Here is a 17,503-nt window from a genome sequence, read left to right as displayed (position 1 = left end):
TTATTCTGTAAAGACCATTTACCGTGGGCAGCGTTGCAGCCAGACATCTGGGTCCCTGTAGTGACCCTGCTCGTGGGCGTGGGATGGATGGCCGTTCCGTGCAAACCCTGGCCACGTCACCTCTGCCCAGCCAATCTCCTCAATAAGGGTATCCTGTTAAAGGGATCCAGGGGTGTGGATCTTGACCAAAGCCCAGGCATGAGCTAGGGGCATGCCACGACCGCAACGTGGACCCCTCGGTGTGCCTCTATTTGATGTAAGTCATAGAGCTCCCCCTTCTGGAGGTTTACCCTTAGTCGACTCCCTACAGACGAGCGGGAGTCAAGATGTCAAGCCTAAGCCAAACCATTCACAACTGTAACCAATAAAGTTGTGGTCTGTTTTAGCCCATAATCCTAAAAACTCATGTTGGTGTGTTTATTAATCGATGGGGAACTGTGGGCACAGGACCTTGGCGTGCAAATTATTTGGATATGGGCAACGTAGTAGCCACCTCATGAGAAGAGAAGACTCCCTGGAAAAGACCCTGATGTTGGGAAAGACTGAGGGCACAAGGAGAAGGGGACGACAGAGGATGAGATGGTAGGATAGTGTTCTCGAAGCTGCCAGCATGAGTTTGACCAAACTGCGGGAGGCAGTGGATGGAAGACAGGAGGGCCTGGCGTGCTCTGGTCCATGGGGTCATGAAGAGTCGGACACAACTAAATGACTAAACAACAACAAAGTAGTGGTTTATTCTTATGTTGTTACTTAATTTTTGTGAATCGCTTTGAGGCGCTTCATGGGAAGTGATTCGTAAATGAATAATAATAATAATATCAACTGAAATTTTAGTTTTCAGGAATCACTTAACAGCAGCAGTTGTTGTTAAAAGGAAAAGCCAGGTAGCATCAGTATATAAAATCATGGTTTATTGTGTGTTTATGAGTGAGAGAGTTCTCTCTGCTAGAATAATATCAGCTGTCTTGGCAGAGAAAAGTCCTGAACTTAGACTGTGCCTGGCAAAACTGACTAATAAGATAAAGTGGAATTCTAAGCCTTTCTCAGTAGTGAACCTCAGATAGAAAGGGAATAAAGATAGTACCTCAGAGATACCTAAAGAAAATTACTTTATTTTTCCATCAGCCACAATTCTACAATTATGCATGGTATTTGTTTTTTATACTGAGCAGCCACACCCATTTTGGCATTCTTCATATGGAACCAAAGAAAAAGTGTCCCCCCCCCTCCTTTTCTTAAAATGGAAACTGGTTTTCCTTTTATCTCTGTTCTCAGATGAAAATGGCCTGGATCCCAGACTGATAACACATGAGCAAATGTGTGGAAGGATGGCATCTATAACTCCCATAACATGAAAATGAGAGCATGTTTCTATCTTCCTGTTTGATGATTCACACTATCCAAAACTATATTGGCATGATTTGGAAAAGTCTCACATGCTTAGGGACCATTTCATCATTTGGCACTGTACTATTATATGTGTAGCCAGCAGTACTGAAAAGCTCCATATGTGTAACATAAATGTTTTAAAGCCGTCCAGCCAGGATTATTATTAATGCTTTTGCTTCCTTTCCACGTTAAGCTGCTGTTGGCTTTTTGGCTCCTCTCTTAAATGAGATATGACTGAGTGGAATAGTTGAAAAGGTACAAATCATTGCGGTTATAGGTTCTGATCCAGCAATCAGTGGCATATGCCAGGGAGAGCATGCAGAGGACATGGAATTTCATTGCATATTTATTGCATTTGTGATAGGCCACTTTCCTTCTTGATCTATGTAATTTGGCATCTAGCTCACCTCCCTTTTTGGCAGGCAAGTCTCTTGACATCGCTGAGCTATGTAAGAAAGATGAGGGGAGGAGAGAAGGCAGGAGGGATCAGGAGAGAGAGAGAGAGGAATGATAAGCATATGGGCTATATTTATTTTATTTATTTTATTTTATTTTATTATTTTATTTTCAGACAAATTATAACAATAAAAATGGAAAGGGATATCTGCTATCCTATAGCATAAATCCCAATTATGAAGCCTGGCTCCAAATATATTTGAACGCCATTTCCCCGTGTTTTCCATAAAAAACAAAACCACAAAGCTAATGCAATTCAAGCGTATGCTAAACTTAGCCCTTTAAAACACTTTCAAGATTTTGAGCTAGATCAGATGTGGGGAATTGTTATTCTTGTTATTCTTCTTCTTCTTGTTGTTGTTGTTATGGTACCTTGGTTTACAATCATAATCCATTCTGGAGGTTCGGTTGTAAACTAAAACATGTGTAACCCAAGGCGCGCTTTCTCCAATGGGTTGTAATCCAACAAAAGGGGTTGTAGTCCAAAAAAAGGGACACGCACTTCCGGGTTTGACATGGTTGTAATCCAAAATGGTTGCAAACCAAGGTACCACTGTATTATTATTATTATTATTATTATTATATGCTGCCCATCTGACTGGGTTGCCTCAGCCATTCTGGGTAGCTCCCAACAAAATATTAAAACTGCAACAAAACATCAAACGTTAAAAACTTTCCTGAACAAGTCTGTCTTCAGATGTCTTTAAAAGTTGTGCAGTTCTTTATCTCTTTGACATCTGATGTGGGAGGGCGTTCCACAGGGTGGGCGCTACAACCGAGAATACCCTCTGCCTGGTTCCCTATGACCTCACTTCTTGCAGTGAGGGAACCACCAGAAGGCCCTCGGAGCTGGACCTCAGTGTCTGGGCTGAGCGATGGGCGTGGAGACGCTCCTTCAGGTATACAGGGCCAAGGCTGTTTGGGGCTTTAAAGGTCAACACCCACACTTTGAAATATGCTCGGAAATGTACTGGGAGCCAGTGCAGACCCTTTAAGACCAGTGTTATATGGTCTCACTTGCTGCTCTTGGCATGATTCCAGGCCATTTAGACACGTTGGCTAGGGTTGATGGGTCTTGGAGATCAGCAACCTCTAGAGGGCCAAAGGTTCCTCACTCCTGAGGAGAAAGGCACTGGCTTTAGTACTTTTAGCCCGGGTGGTTAGCAACAAGGAATGCAGGAGCAAGATAACAATACCTGTATTTTTCATAGGACTGGCCCAAGACATTTTTGCACCTGAAGCAAACCACAACATGATTCCCTTCCCCAGCAGATAAGAAGGGGTGAGTGAAGATCTACATCAAGATCTGCTGCCTTGTGGATCCTGTTGCCTGAGGCAGTAGCCTCACCTTGCCTCATAGGTGGGCCGGCCCTGCCTCTTTGCTCCCTGATAGTCTGCTGGAGCAAAACTAGGTAGCAAGTGAGAGGAACCAGCTATTGCTGAAGACTGCCATCTAGCCATAGAACTATTAAACCAGCACAACTGTGGTTTGCCTTCCTCAACGAGAGGCTCACTTTAAAACTTCTAGCCTGGATGGTAAGCAGAAAAGATGGGGGAAAGAGAAAATAACACCTGCCCTCCTGGCTCCCTGATAGTCCTACGAGCTCCCTGATAGTCTTGTTGGGTCAGAACTGTGCAGGATATGAGTGGAACCAGAAGTCGCTGACTGCTGCTATCCAGCCAAAGAACTACAATGGTACCTCGGGCTACATACGCTTCAGGTTACAGACTCCACTAACCCAGAAATAGTACCTTGGGTTAAGAACTTTGCTTCAGGATGAGAACAGATATGAGTGGAACCAGAAGTCGCTGACTGCTGCTATCCAGCCAAAGAACTACAATGGTACCTCGGGCTACATACGCTTCAGGTTACTAACCCAGAAATAGTACCTCGGGTTAGTATTTCTGGGTTAGGTTACTAACCCAGAAATAGTACCCAGAAATAGACTCCACTAACCCAGAAATAGTACCTCTGGTTAAGAACTTTGCTTCAGGATGAGAACAGAAATCGCATGGTGGCAGCAGGAGGCCCCATTAGCTAAAGTGGTGCTTCAGGTTAAGAACAGTTTCAGGTTAAGAATGGACCTCCGGAACGAATTAAGTACTTAACCCGAGGTACCACTGTATAAGACCAGCACTTCTGAGGCAAAGGGGCTTTTTGTGTGAGTTGAGCTGTCTTAAGGCACTTCTTGGTGAGGGTCCTGGGTGGGGGACAGTAACTTGGATGAGAGGCAGATTACAATTAGTATATCTGTGGGACCGATGGCTGGCAATTTGTCAGTTCTGTCAGTGAATGGTTTTATTGTCTCCTGGGTACATTTTTATTGAGCAGAAGGAGTGACTGGTGGTGGTTGATGACTGAGTGGGACATAGTGGAACAATTGGATTGATGAGGTGGGGTGTGTGGTAGAAACAAATGAGTGATATGGAATGAGTAGTAAGCATTGTATGATTTCTGTAAATGTTAGGAAGGAAGTGTGAGTGCTGAATTTTGTGAGTCAGAACGTGGCTTTGTAGGAGGGAAACTTAATGTTAGATTATTGCAATGTCTTATACGTAAGACTGCCTCTGAAGACGGTTTGGAAACTTCAGCTACTGCAGAATTCAAAGGCCAGGTTGCTCACCGGAGCAAGACGGATTGAGCATATTACACCTATCCTGGTCCAACAGCACTGGCTACCAATTAGTTTCTGGGCTCAGTTGAAATTGCTGGTTTTGACCTATAAAGCCTTAAACAGCTCAGGACCTCAATACCTCAATGACCACCTTTTTCCATATGAACCTATCCGGACCCTGAGATCATCTTCTGAGGCCCTCCTTCGTGTGCCTCCTCCTCGAGAGGTCCAGAGGGTGGCAACACGAGAACGGGGCCTTCTCCATGTCTGTGGAATGCTCTCCCCAGGAAAGTTCCCCTGGTGCCTTCATTATACACCTTTAGGTGCCAGGCAAAACCATCCCTTTTAAACCAGGCCTTTGGTTGATTTGATTGACATCCTATGCCCTTTCAAAATGTGGCTCTTTTTTTGGGGGGGTGTTAGTGGGTTGTTGTTTTTATTTTGATTATATATATTGTGGGTTTTATGTTGATCTGTTCTGTGAACCGCCCTGAGACCTCCAGGTATAGGGCAGTATATACCAAATTCAATAAATAATTTTAATATTTTGTATTTCAATATTTTGTTGGAAGCCACTCAGAGTGGGTGGGGAAGTCCAGCCAGATGGGTGGGGTATAAACAATAAATAATAATAGGATGAAGAGGGAACAGAGAAATAATTTTCAAAATATGCTGCTATGTGTTAATGTTTTGAGGAGGAATTAATTGTTTTATTGTATTTCATTGCATTCTATGACAGTTTCTCAGTTTCATTGTGTGTGTGTGTGTGTGTGTATATATATATATATGTATGTGTGTATGTATGTATGTATGTATGTATGTATATGCCATTTCTTATGTTGTAAACTGCTTAGAGACTGTCTCAAATATGAGGCAGTATATAATTCTATTGGGGGGGGGGGACACAACAGTGGTGTGGCTCTGTGTAAGGCAGATTTTTCTGTTCCTATATCATTCCTGCTTTCTGCCTTTTCCACCTCTCTATTGACAACCCTTCCAATTCCTTATTTTTGCTAAACACTGTGGTGGCACCATTATGAGGTTTATACATTTCAGTGAAGTGGATTATTGATCTAAACTAGCACCAGAATGGGAAGAGATAAGGAATTAAAAAACCTCTTGCATCCTTGGATAATTTGATATTCACTTACCAGTACTTGTAGCATATTCTCAGGTAATGAGACAGATTTATGCTTGAGCAGAAATTGTATTTTTATCGCTTTATAGTGAATGAAAACCAAGAGTGAATCATAAAATTAATCTTAAAATTTTAATGATTTTTGAGGAACAACTTATAGTGCCACATTTATTTTTCAAAAGGAGCTGCTCTCATTTACACTTTCAGCTAAATCTCAAATAATAAAAATAATGTATTCACACTCTTCCCTCCAGGGATTAAAGAGGAAAAAGGCAATATTTTAGTTGAATATTGACTTGGTTTGTACAAGAACTAAGTTATGACATACCTGAAGCTGCATATAACATGTGAATTATGAGTTAAATAACTTTAAGTCTCATAATTACCAAAGTAGCTCTTTTTCAAATCCTCGGTACGAGCGAATTCAAAATGTGAGATCTATCTAGTGGAATATCTGATTTTGTTCTCTCCTTGAAGGGCACAGAGAAATAAACTGCAGTATAATCCTAGGTATACTTCACTGGAAGCAAAGCCCATGGAGTATAATGAGTTTATATTCCCATGTAAACTGACACAGAAGATGGTTGTGTCACAGCTGCCATACAGTAAATAAAAGGCGCGTGCACACACACACACACACACACACACACACACACAGAGAGAGAGAGAGAGAGAGAGAGAGAGAGAGAGAGATGGGAAACAGCTAACATGTTATGAGTTTGTTTTTGATATGTCCAAACCTGCACACAGGGGTTAGAATGTTTGTATTTTTCACCTCTTATACCGTACAACTTGCTTAAGGGAGTCTAAAGAGCTCCTTTTCCTCTTGTGGAATTCTGATGGCTATTAGACACATCTTTAATACAGTCAGCCCAATGATCTATGTAGCATAGCAATGACTTGAAACTGTGCTACAGGCTCACAAGTACAATGGTACCTCAGGTTACATACGCTTCAGGTTACAGACTCTGCTAACCCAGAAATAGTGCTTCAGGTTAAGAACTTTGCTTCAGGGTGAGAACAGAAATCGTGCTCTGGCTGTGCAGCGGCAGCGGGAGGCCCCATTAGCTAAAGTGGTGCTTCACGGTAAGAACAGTTTCAGGTTAAGTATGGACCTCTGGAACGAATTAAGTACTTAACCTGAGGTACCACTGTAAAGCACTTTTCCAGCATCATGTAATCTTTAAATCAGGGATGCCCAAACTTTTTTCAAAGAAGGCCAGATTTGATGGCATGAACATGCTTTGTTTACAATTTTACCCCAAAGTTGTTGAGCTTCTTTTTAGGATTTTTTAGGATTGAAATTGTTGAACTTTGGGGGGAGGGGTTTACCCCAGGAAATAAACTGCCACAGAGGCCAGATTAAACCAACTGGTGGGCCGGATTTGGCCCCCAGAATGGACTTTGGACATGCCTGCTTTAAGTGAAGATGCCAGAGATTGCTTCTGGGAACCTATGCATTTGTAATATTGAGGTGATGATACTGTGTGTGTGTGTGTGTGTGTGTGTGTGTGTGTGTAAAATGTAAAAGACCCCTGGAGAGTTAAGTCCAGTCAAAGGTGTGGCGCTCATCTCGCTTTCAAGCCAAAGGAGCCAGTGTTTGTCCACAGACAGCTTTCTGGCTCAAGTGGCCAGCATAACTAAACTGCTACTGGTGCACAGAGGACTATGACGAGTGTCAGAGCTCACGGAAACACTGTGTACCTTCCAGCCACAATGGTACCTATTTATCTACTTGTACTGGTGTGCTTTCAAACTGCTAGGTTGGCAGGAGCTGGGCCTGAGCAACGGGTGCTCACCCCATCATGGGGATTCAAACCGCCGACCTTCTGATCGGCAAGCCCAAGAGGCTCAGTGGTTTAAACTACAGTGCCACCCACTCCTTTACCCTTTATCCACACACACACACACACAGTGCATGTTAGCGAGTTTTGACTTCCAGTTTTCAATTCCAGGAGTTGAACTTCCTGTAACCATGCTATAGAGTCCTGTGACACATTAAAGCAGAGCTTTAAAAACTGTGCGTTGCGACACGTTAGTGTGTCAGCTGCAGTGTGTAGGTGTGTCACATGAACGCTCCTGGCACTCTTCCTGGCACTGGAAAGGGGTTAATTTAACCTTTGGTTTGCTAGGAAAACTTTGTCCATTCATTTGTTTTCTATGAGTTTGTATTGCTCTCTCCACATGGTCTCCAAACTTGGCATGAGGGATGCCAGACTGAAAGGTGGCATTGATGTGACTTCACCTGTTTTTGGTATGAGAGATCAAACTCACAAATGACCCTATCCCAGGGGTCAGCAACCTTTTTCAGCTGTGGGCTAGTCCACTGTCCCTCAGACCATGTGGGGGCCGGACTGTATTCTGGAAAAAAATAATGAATAAATTCCTGTGCCCCACAAATAACCCAGAGAAGCATTTTCAATAAAAGCACACATTCTACTCATGGAAAAACACACTGATTTCCGGACCGTCCGTGGGCCAGATTGAGAAGGCGATTGGGCCACATCCGGCCCCCGGGCCTTAGGTTGCCTATCCTTGATCGAATCCGAGACCTGGGAGAAGAATCAGTGGAAGAGGACTGGAAGAACTTTAAAGACTATCTGCAGAAACACTGCAAAGTTTATGAATGTTAAAATAATGTTGGATTTGGAAATAATAAGGCATTAGTGATATAGCTTAAAAAGTATGCAAAATGCAATAGAAAGGGAGGGAAGATTAAAGTGATATTATGTCGAAAGTAAATAATATTATAAAGGTGATTAAGTACGAGGAGAAAAGATTGGTGACATAAAAGAATGAACTTAATAATTAGAAATGAGATCTGAAAGAGGGTAAGGATTTGCTGTATCTGATTGGGTAAAGAGGAACACAAAAAAGGGAGGCGTGAGGAAGTCAAGAAAGGAAGTTAATTAAGTATGATCGAAAAAGTTGGAGTTTTTATCTTTTTGTATTTGGTTTGGTGGAATTTTTCTTTACTGTATTTTATATTTTAGTGTTTTGACCTGTTCTATGTGTTACTTTTGATTATGTTTTATTTCTTTTTACATTTTTTCTACTTCTGTGGTGGTTATGTACTTTTCTTTTTTGTAAAAGCCTAATAAGTATATATTTTTTAAAAAATAGGTTGCCTACTCCTGTCCTATCCATTTACAAATCCCTTTTTTTGTCTTTTGTTTTGAAAGGTTCCCAGGCAGTGATAGACACTCCTTGCTACACACACACACACACACACACACACACACACACAGAGTGTTTGACCACTGGGCTTAGAAAATGTTTTTCATATTTCTTGTTACAGTTGACATACAAACATGTCTACTAAGCTGCAGTAAAGAAGCCATTTTCAAAATAAAGCGATATTTTACTTGAATTTATCACATTTGTTCTTCTTTCAAAGTGCAATTAATTCTCATTGGGTCCTTGCAGAAATTTACAGAATGAAAATTGCTACACATTTTCCTATGAGTGTTAAACAAAGAATGTAGAAATGTGTTCTTTGGAGAACCCATTGTTTCTCTGCTTGCTGGAAAATTAATCCAAGAACATCATAGGATTCTTTGGTGTGCAAAAAACCAAGAGATTACAATCATTAACATGCACATTTCCCCAAGTTCTAATCACTGGCTAATTACAGTTTAGTGTCTCTTGAAAAAAATGGAGCACATCAAGCAAAATATAAAAAGGACTTTTTCCAGCTTTGTAAAACATAGCATTGAGATCTGAAAAATAAATTAAATTTGAAGACTCTCACTCACGTTGAATATATAAGCATAGGTTTAAATTATAATTTAGATAGGGGTGTTTTTTTTTCTTTAAACATGCATATATGTTTGTGTGCACATGCCTGGAAAAGTTTGATGAAGAATAAAATAAAGTCATTTACAATAATATAAAGAAAATTATTGTCAGAAGAGGCTAAAGTTTTTTTAAGTAGAATTTTGATACAATTGTCTTAATTGTTTGCTCATCTTGCAAAAGTAGTATGTTTATCAAGGAAAAGAAAAGAAAAAATAACCCCCCAAAATCAACAAACAGAACATTATTTGAAAAAGCACAGAAGCTTCTACATAGCACAGAGGATTGAATTATTATACATGTTTTTTAAAAAAATGCATGCAGAAAATAATGTTCCAGTTACAGATAGGTAGCCGTGTTGGTCTGCCATAGTCAAAACAAAAAATTTTTTTCCCTTCCAGTAGCACCTTAAAGACCAACTAAGTTAGTTCTTGGTATGAGCTTTCGTGTGCATGCACACCTCTTCAGATACGCCTGAAGGAATATTTTCAACACATACAACAACAAGACAAAGCAGAACAAGCAACAACTTCACAACACAACACCTCTCAACCCACTGGAGAACAACAACCACCCTCCCAACAGAACACTGACCACCAACTACCACCGAAAAAGTGTTACACAAAAAGGGACTCCACATGGACCCCTCCTGATGGACGCAATACCACACTGGACTTGTACATTGACTGATTCCGCCACAGAATCCAAACAGATGTGACCAGAAAACACCATCGCTTACAACAAAATCTAAACCATGCTGAAAGGAGAGCCATAGATAATCTCAGAAACAACCCAGACATTATAATTAAAGAAGCAGACAAAGGTGGAGCTGTCGTCATCATGAACAAAACTGACTACATTCAGGAGGCTCACAGACAACTTTCCAATACCGCCTTTTACATAAAATTGGACTCAGACCCCACACAAGAATACAGAAAATAATGTTATAACTCTGTCTTGCAATCAACACAGATCAAAACGCAAGGAAGAGTCTTTAATTTCCAGTGATCTCCCTCTCTGCATCTTCAACTCTTTCCTCTCAGCAGTACCAATTGTTATTTAGGAATGAATAACCGCTGTGGCTTTTGGGGTGGCCAGGATGCTGCAGTTGGAAGGCGGGGTCAGGTAAACCATGTTTCATAAATAGAAGACTAGTTGTGATTCGTAGGATCCAAGCCAAAGCTTTCATGGGCAAAATATTTGAAAGGATGCAAGCTGACTATTCCTTTTGACATAAGGGTGTGGTTCACACACATAGGATGTGATCTTGTACATTTATCTATTAATTATTTCCATTTTTCAATCATTTCCCATAGAATCAGTCATTTCCCATGGAATATCTCAAAGCAATTGCACAAGAAGTTACAACTACAATAGGAACAATGGCAAAATTTCATATATAAAAACAATTCTAAGAGAACAAAATGAAAACACTTTCATGGGTGCAAACAATTTCAAATACAATAAACAGACAGGCTGAATAAAGATCTTCATTGAAAGCTTGTATAAAAAGAAAGGTATTATAAATAGGTGTCAAAAAGACAACAGAAAGGGGTCAAACCATCGCAAGAGGTGTTGAAATTTCAGGAGGTTGGATAGTTACAATGGAATGGTCTTGGGGTGGGGTGCACATTTTTATTCTTATTTATTTATGGTGATTACTTTGTCAAAAAATGTATTTTAAAAGAATGCAAATAAATGTATAAAATATAAATAAAAGAATGATTATTTTTTTAAAAGACAATGGAGACAATGCCTGTCTGATATGCACACTTACTTGTGAATATGCCCCATTTAATTCAGCAGGATTAATTTATGAATAGATATGCATAGTGTTGCACTATAAACCTTTTAACTTCACCACATTGAAAGGCTTGCGTATCCTTGGGATGAATCCTTTCCTCCCTCTTAATTCTAATTAATCATTATATCGGCACCAATGCTAATCCCAATTAAGGATAATCAGGGTTTCTACTTGACCAGGATCTGAGACTAGCATTAAATTGTTGCTTCAAATCCTCTTTAAATGGAAGTAGTCAAATTAATTCTAACTATTGTGGACATTCATTCCGATGTAGCATTTAACTGAGGTTACAGGAATGTTTCAGAGTGCATTATAGATATACCAGACAAATTTTTCTTTATGATGATCAAAATTGGTAGCAATTTTTCTTAACGCTACCCAAGTGGGTGGGTGGCAAACCATAACTTGGGTGTCGTGTGAACAAGCTCTCTGCTGGCACATTCCTTCTCCCTTCCTAAAGATTTGGCATCAAACCATAGTTTCTCAACACAGTCCCATTTCCCTTTTAAAAGCACATAGTTCCTTCCTCTCCTTCGTCCTCAGATGCTCCACTGTGCTGATTTGCGCTATGTCAGGCAATGTCAGGCAATGGATTTGCGCTATGTCAGTGGCCCATGAAAGATGTAACGGGTCAGCAAACCTTTTCAGCAGGGGGCCGGTCCACTGTCCCTCAGACCTTGTGGGGGACTGGATTATATTTTGAGCGGGGGGGGGGGGGGAATGAACGAATTCCTATGCCCCACAAATAACCCAGAGATGCATTTTAAATAAAAGGGCACATTCTACTCATGTCAAAACAGGCTGATTCCTGGATCATCCACGGGCCAGATTTAGAAGGGGATTTGGCCGGATCCGGCCCCTGGGCCTTAGTTTGCCTACCCATGATATACGTCAGGCTTCCTCAACCTCAGCCCTCCAGATGTTTTTGGCCTACAACTCCCATGATCCCTAGCTAGTAGGACCAGTGATCAGGGATGGTGGGAATTGTAGTCTCAAAACATCTGGAGGGCCGAGGTTGAGGAAGCCTGATGTAGATCTTCTGAGTTGCAGTTGTTCTTGATGCTACACCTGTCTGTTTCTAAAACTTAAGGGGAGCAGAGAATGTGTTTTCAGCATGGGGAACAGGCAGGGAGGACCTCTGGGGACAGGGGTAGACAGCACAACAGGTAAGATGAAAGACCCATGATGAAACCTTCTCCCTCTCCATATTTTGATCTAGGTTTGGGCGCTTTCACAGATTGCCTCTCCTTTGAAGTGGGCTTTTTGACCAGGCAATATCTTGAGCCTAGCCTGGGAGAACTTCATCACCATCCCAACTTATCACTGAATTTGAAGCATCATTTTTGTGCATGGAAACCCTGGTGTGCTTTACATGGCTTGAGATTCTTTTCTAAGTCTAATTTTTGGTTTTTTAGCTGATTTTATTGGTATAGAAAATCTTAGCTGGGATTGAACCTGTTCTGTATACCAGAGGGTGCTTTCTTCCACATCACCCCCCCCCCTCCACCTTACTGAAATGCAACCATCCTTTGGAAGGGACTAGCAGAGGCATTTTGTGATATGGCCTGGGGAATTGCCTATTCAAAGAAACAAGGCAAAAGCTGCTGGAAGACATTTGATTTAGACAACTTAGATTACTGGTATCTGACTGTCTGGCAAACTGCTCTTCTCAAAAATATCTCCCACAAGTTGAAAGTAGCTAGATGACATACGGCAAAAGACAGAATTTTTTGCAGTATTGTTTACAACTGAAGATGCCCCTGGCCATATGATATTCCCTCCTGTTTGTTGCAAGGTGTTGATTTTATGAAAGTACGTTTAGGTAGACATATGTTCTTTACCTTTATATTTCTCTTGGATGACTAGTAATTGGAAAGCAAGGAAACAAGGATGCTAATATTTCATTCCTTTATTTTCTCATCTGGTAAGTCTGTATGCAAATTTCTTAGTTTAAAGAAATACCTAAAGGTAAAGGTAAAGGTACCCCTGCCCGTACGGGCCAGTCTTGCCAGACTCTGGGGTTGGTGCGCCCATCTCACTTAAGAGGCCAGGGGCCAGCGCTGTCCGAAGACACTTCCGGGTCACGTGGCCAGCGTGACATCGCTGCTCTGGCCAGAGCCAGAGCCAGAGCCGCACACGGAAACGCCGTTTACCTTCCCGCTAGTAAGCGGTCCCTATTTATCTACTTGCACCCAGGGGTGCTTTCGAACTGCTAGGTTGGCAGGCGCTGGGACCGAACGACGGGAGCGCACCCCACCGCAGGGATTCGAACCGCCGACCTTTCGATCGGCAAGCCCTAGGCGCTGAGGCTTTTACCCACAGCGCCACCTGCGTCCCCAAAGAAATACCTACTTGCACACAAAAAATTATCAAAATAGTTTTGTCTCCTGCTGGACCTTATGTTACATATGATTTTAGTGTTCCCCCACAACCATCTCCTTTTATCTCTGTGTAAAGTTTCCCCTTTTTGCCATAATTTACAAATTTTAACAAAATGCTCCACAAATTTTAACAAAAACTCCAGATAAAATAAAAAGCAAAAGCACTGCTGGGTTAGTACGAGACATCAAGCTAACCTAAAGCAGCTCTTTCGTTCCAAGCAAATCACCTAGAAGATGCCAATTATGAAAATCTAAGAATCTATTTGTATTCTCTCCAGCTCTCAGAAAAAGAATAGCTAAACAACTAAGCTTGGTCTCTTCTTTCTGTTTCTATTTTTGAGCATGGTTCTGAATGGATTGGTCAAGGGCTGGGGATGGTACCGATTTTGCAGCAGAGCCTATAGATCTGTCTTCTTGGAAATGTTAAAATACTGGCAAGCCCGGTAATCCTCGTCTTCCTGTACGAAAGTGACACATGGCTGCACTTGGCTGTGATTTTTGGCACCACAAGCCTGCAGAGGGGCCAAGAATGCAAACTGTAATTCCCAATTCCCAGCTGTCTTTTCTGTTTGCCCAGTGCCACTAAGTATATGTAATATCCTGGCCTGCATAGATAACAGGCAACTACTCCTACCAGCCACTCCTTTAATTAGGGCTGTGTAGAGCACTGACAACATATGAAAGTTAATGAGACAGAAGGTGGCAAGGAAAGAAAGGATGTTCTGTTGTTACAGTAAGTGGATTGCAGCCCAGAAAAGCTGAGGCTTGCCCAGGCTAGCCAATCTCCTCCCATATGATGGTGGACAAGGCTATTGTATCGATTCCATAGAAGGAAGCAAATGAGGATATTTCTTACAGGTTTAATTCTGGGATTTCCTAACCTTATACCACATGTTACTCCCACAAATGCATTACATGGAAACTGTAGGCAGTACAAAGTTCCAACATCTTCTGAAATAATAGGGTTTTCTGCCATGACATTTGCCAAGAGACTCTGTTGCCAGTCTAAGAGAAAACCTTGTTGTTTTTTAGTCGTGTCCGACTCTTCGTGACCCCATGGACCAGAGCATGCCAGGCACTTCTGTCTTCCACTGCCTCCCGCAGTTTGGTCAAACTCATGCTGCTGGCTTCGAGAACACTATCCAACCATCTCGTCCTCTGTCGTCCCCTTCTCCTTGTGCCCTCCATCTTTCCCAACATCTAGAAAACCTAGTTCCCTCCCATTATAAGAATAAGACTTGAGATAGAGTGTGGTTTGGGAGAACTCCTTCTGATGGGAAAAAGCTCTCTCATTACAGGCAAAAATACTCTCAGTGTGATCTTGGTCCTAGGGTATGATCTGAAGCTACCACACTGCTGAATTTGTCTGGATACAAGATCTCTTGGGTGCAACATGTACTGATACCTTGTGTCCATGATGGAAGAAAGAGGGAATATAAAATGTAACTGTCTTACTACAAAATATCTTTATATAGAACGGGAGGGCAGGTGTTGAGATTCCTGCATTGCAGGAGGTTAGACAAGGGATCAAGTCTACAGTTCATTGGTTTAAGAAAAAGTTCACACAGTTCACACAGACACCGGCAAGCAGTCACATGAGCCACAGAATGACAAAAATGGCCACACTGAGCATTTTTGCGGGTGGTGCTGTGGTCTAACCCACTGAGCCTTGGGCTTGCTGATCTGAAGGTCGGCAGTTCGAATCCCAGCAACGGGTTGAGCTCCCGTTGCTTGGTGCCTGCTCCTGGCCACCTAGCAGTTCAAAAGCATGTCAAAGTGCAAGTAGATAAATAGGTACCACTCCAGTGGGAAGGTAAACGGTGTTTCCGTGTGCTGCTCTGGTTCGCCAGAAGCGACTTAGTCATGCTGGCCACATGACCCGGATGCTGTACGCTGGCTCCTTCGGCCAATAAAGCGAGATGAGCGCCGCAGCCCTAGAGTCGGTCACGACTGGACCTAATGGTCAGGGGTCCCTTTACCTTTACTTTAAGCAAGTGGATGAGTGTGGCAGGCAGGCAGGTGGTGCGAGAGAGCAGGCTGGTAGAGAGATCAAGCGAGAGGACAGTTGAAATAATTTTGGTGACTGTTTGGACTTTCCAGTTAATGAGGGCAATCAGTGACTGCATTGGCTGGGGTTAACTCCAAGAAGTGTAGCTGTCATTCTAAGTTGACTTTGTTTGCCCTCAGTGATATCACCACCTAGGATAGTCTAGTTAGTTACATAGTCCAATGACTTCACATTATGCTCACTTCATAGTCCCTTACTGGCTGGGATCGCAAAGTAGAAAAATGTAGCATTCAAACTAAATTCAGATTTCTTTCACTGCGGAAAGAGATTTTAATTTCCATTCCATTGAGTCTTCACTTGCTACCTTTTCAGTAGCAGAAGCAATTACCTTGATAACTGTAGAATGCAATTAAAAATAATATTGGTTTGTACGTTTTAAGACAATAAAGTTTTAATTTCTTTTAATGCTTATGAATGATTAAAATCTATGATTGACAATAGGCTGATTAAGTGGTTATAGAGGAAGTGTAATAAAGGCAGAGATAATCCATGCTTTCTGTCAACCCTTTCGGCAAACAGAGCATTGTTTCCTAGCCACAAAAGTTTATTACATATGGATAGAAGAACGCTGAGAAGAGCTGGATGTGCTCCTGGAAAGTTAAGGGGAAACAAATCAGTGGATCATTCCCGTGTTCTTTTCTGTCTAAGAAATCCAGCTATCTATGCAGAGCTAAAATCTCTTTGGACAGGATAAGACAAATACTGTACTTGCACAGTACGAAACATGCAAGGTGAGGAAGTTATTAATGGAAGCAAAGATGATCCATCTCACAAACTACTGAAGCTCTTGCACAAATGCACAGGCATGTAAGTACTGCAGTACCTTATCTCTGCTGTTCAGCATGAATCCTGTAACTCTAACGCCAACTACAGCTATCGTACAAATTATTCATCAGTCAAGAGACGGCAGAAGCTGAAGAAATAACCACATGGTCCACAACATCCCACCCACTGGGACTCTTAAACATGCTAATTATTAGGAGGAATGATTGCTTTTTTATTTAGATTAAATAAAGGCAGCTATTTCTAAGTAGTGAAAAGTCAAGACAGACACAGAATGATTCATGGCCAGCTAATGACACTAAAGATTTGATCAATAATAAAATTTGTGGAGCATGTTAATTTAATGTTTAGTGCAAACTTTAGTTATCAAGATTTATAGCATTCTTTAGCAAAGCTGGCAAACAAATACCAGATGCTAAAAACTTCTTCATTAAATGCTGTTGGGTTAAATCGTCTCTTGGAATTATTTGTGAGCTTACATTTGAAAAACAGTGGGTTTGAAAGGACCAGATGAAAAGACTTATTGCCTCATATTATAAAAGGGAGGGAAATTGCTGCAACCAGGGGGAAAAGAAACTAAAAAGAAAAGGTGATAAAACCTGGTAAACAGAGATGATAATGATAAATGATAGTTTAAAAATATAGCCTGTGCCTCGCTTTGAAATGTTAATTCAGATGTGATGCCATTCATTAAACGTAAGGCCTCTGGATTTTTGTCTGACTCCAAAAGCATGTCATTTTCAAGGTACTCCAGTGCCACTTTGCAGCATACCTTTTCTTGTGATATTACTGTTGGGCGGGAATGCAAACATTAAACAGAAAAGGAACTATAAGCAATGCTATTTTTCTACAAAAAGAGGTGCTGGAACTCACCATGAACACCTCCCTTGTTCTCTTATAATGGCAATGGCACCCACCTGAAAGGTACTGGAACTGAGTTCTGGTAAGTACCAGCTGAACAAAAGCCCGGGCTATAAAATCCAGCTACAACACAATCTTTTGAATAAAATAAGATGTGCACAGACTACACACTTCAGTGCTTGGATAACAGAGGGCTTGAGGGCTCTGACTCAT

The sequence above is a fragment of the Podarcis gaigeae genome, assembly GCF_964106915.1.
Source record: "Podarcis gaigeae genome assembly, chromosome: 11".
Classification (NCBI taxonomy): Eukaryota; Metazoa; Chordata; class Lepidosauria; order Squamata; family Lacertidae; genus Podarcis; species Podarcis gaigeae.
The sequence above is the reverse complement of the archived record's forward strand: the minus strand, read 5'-3'. Positions refer to the sequence as shown.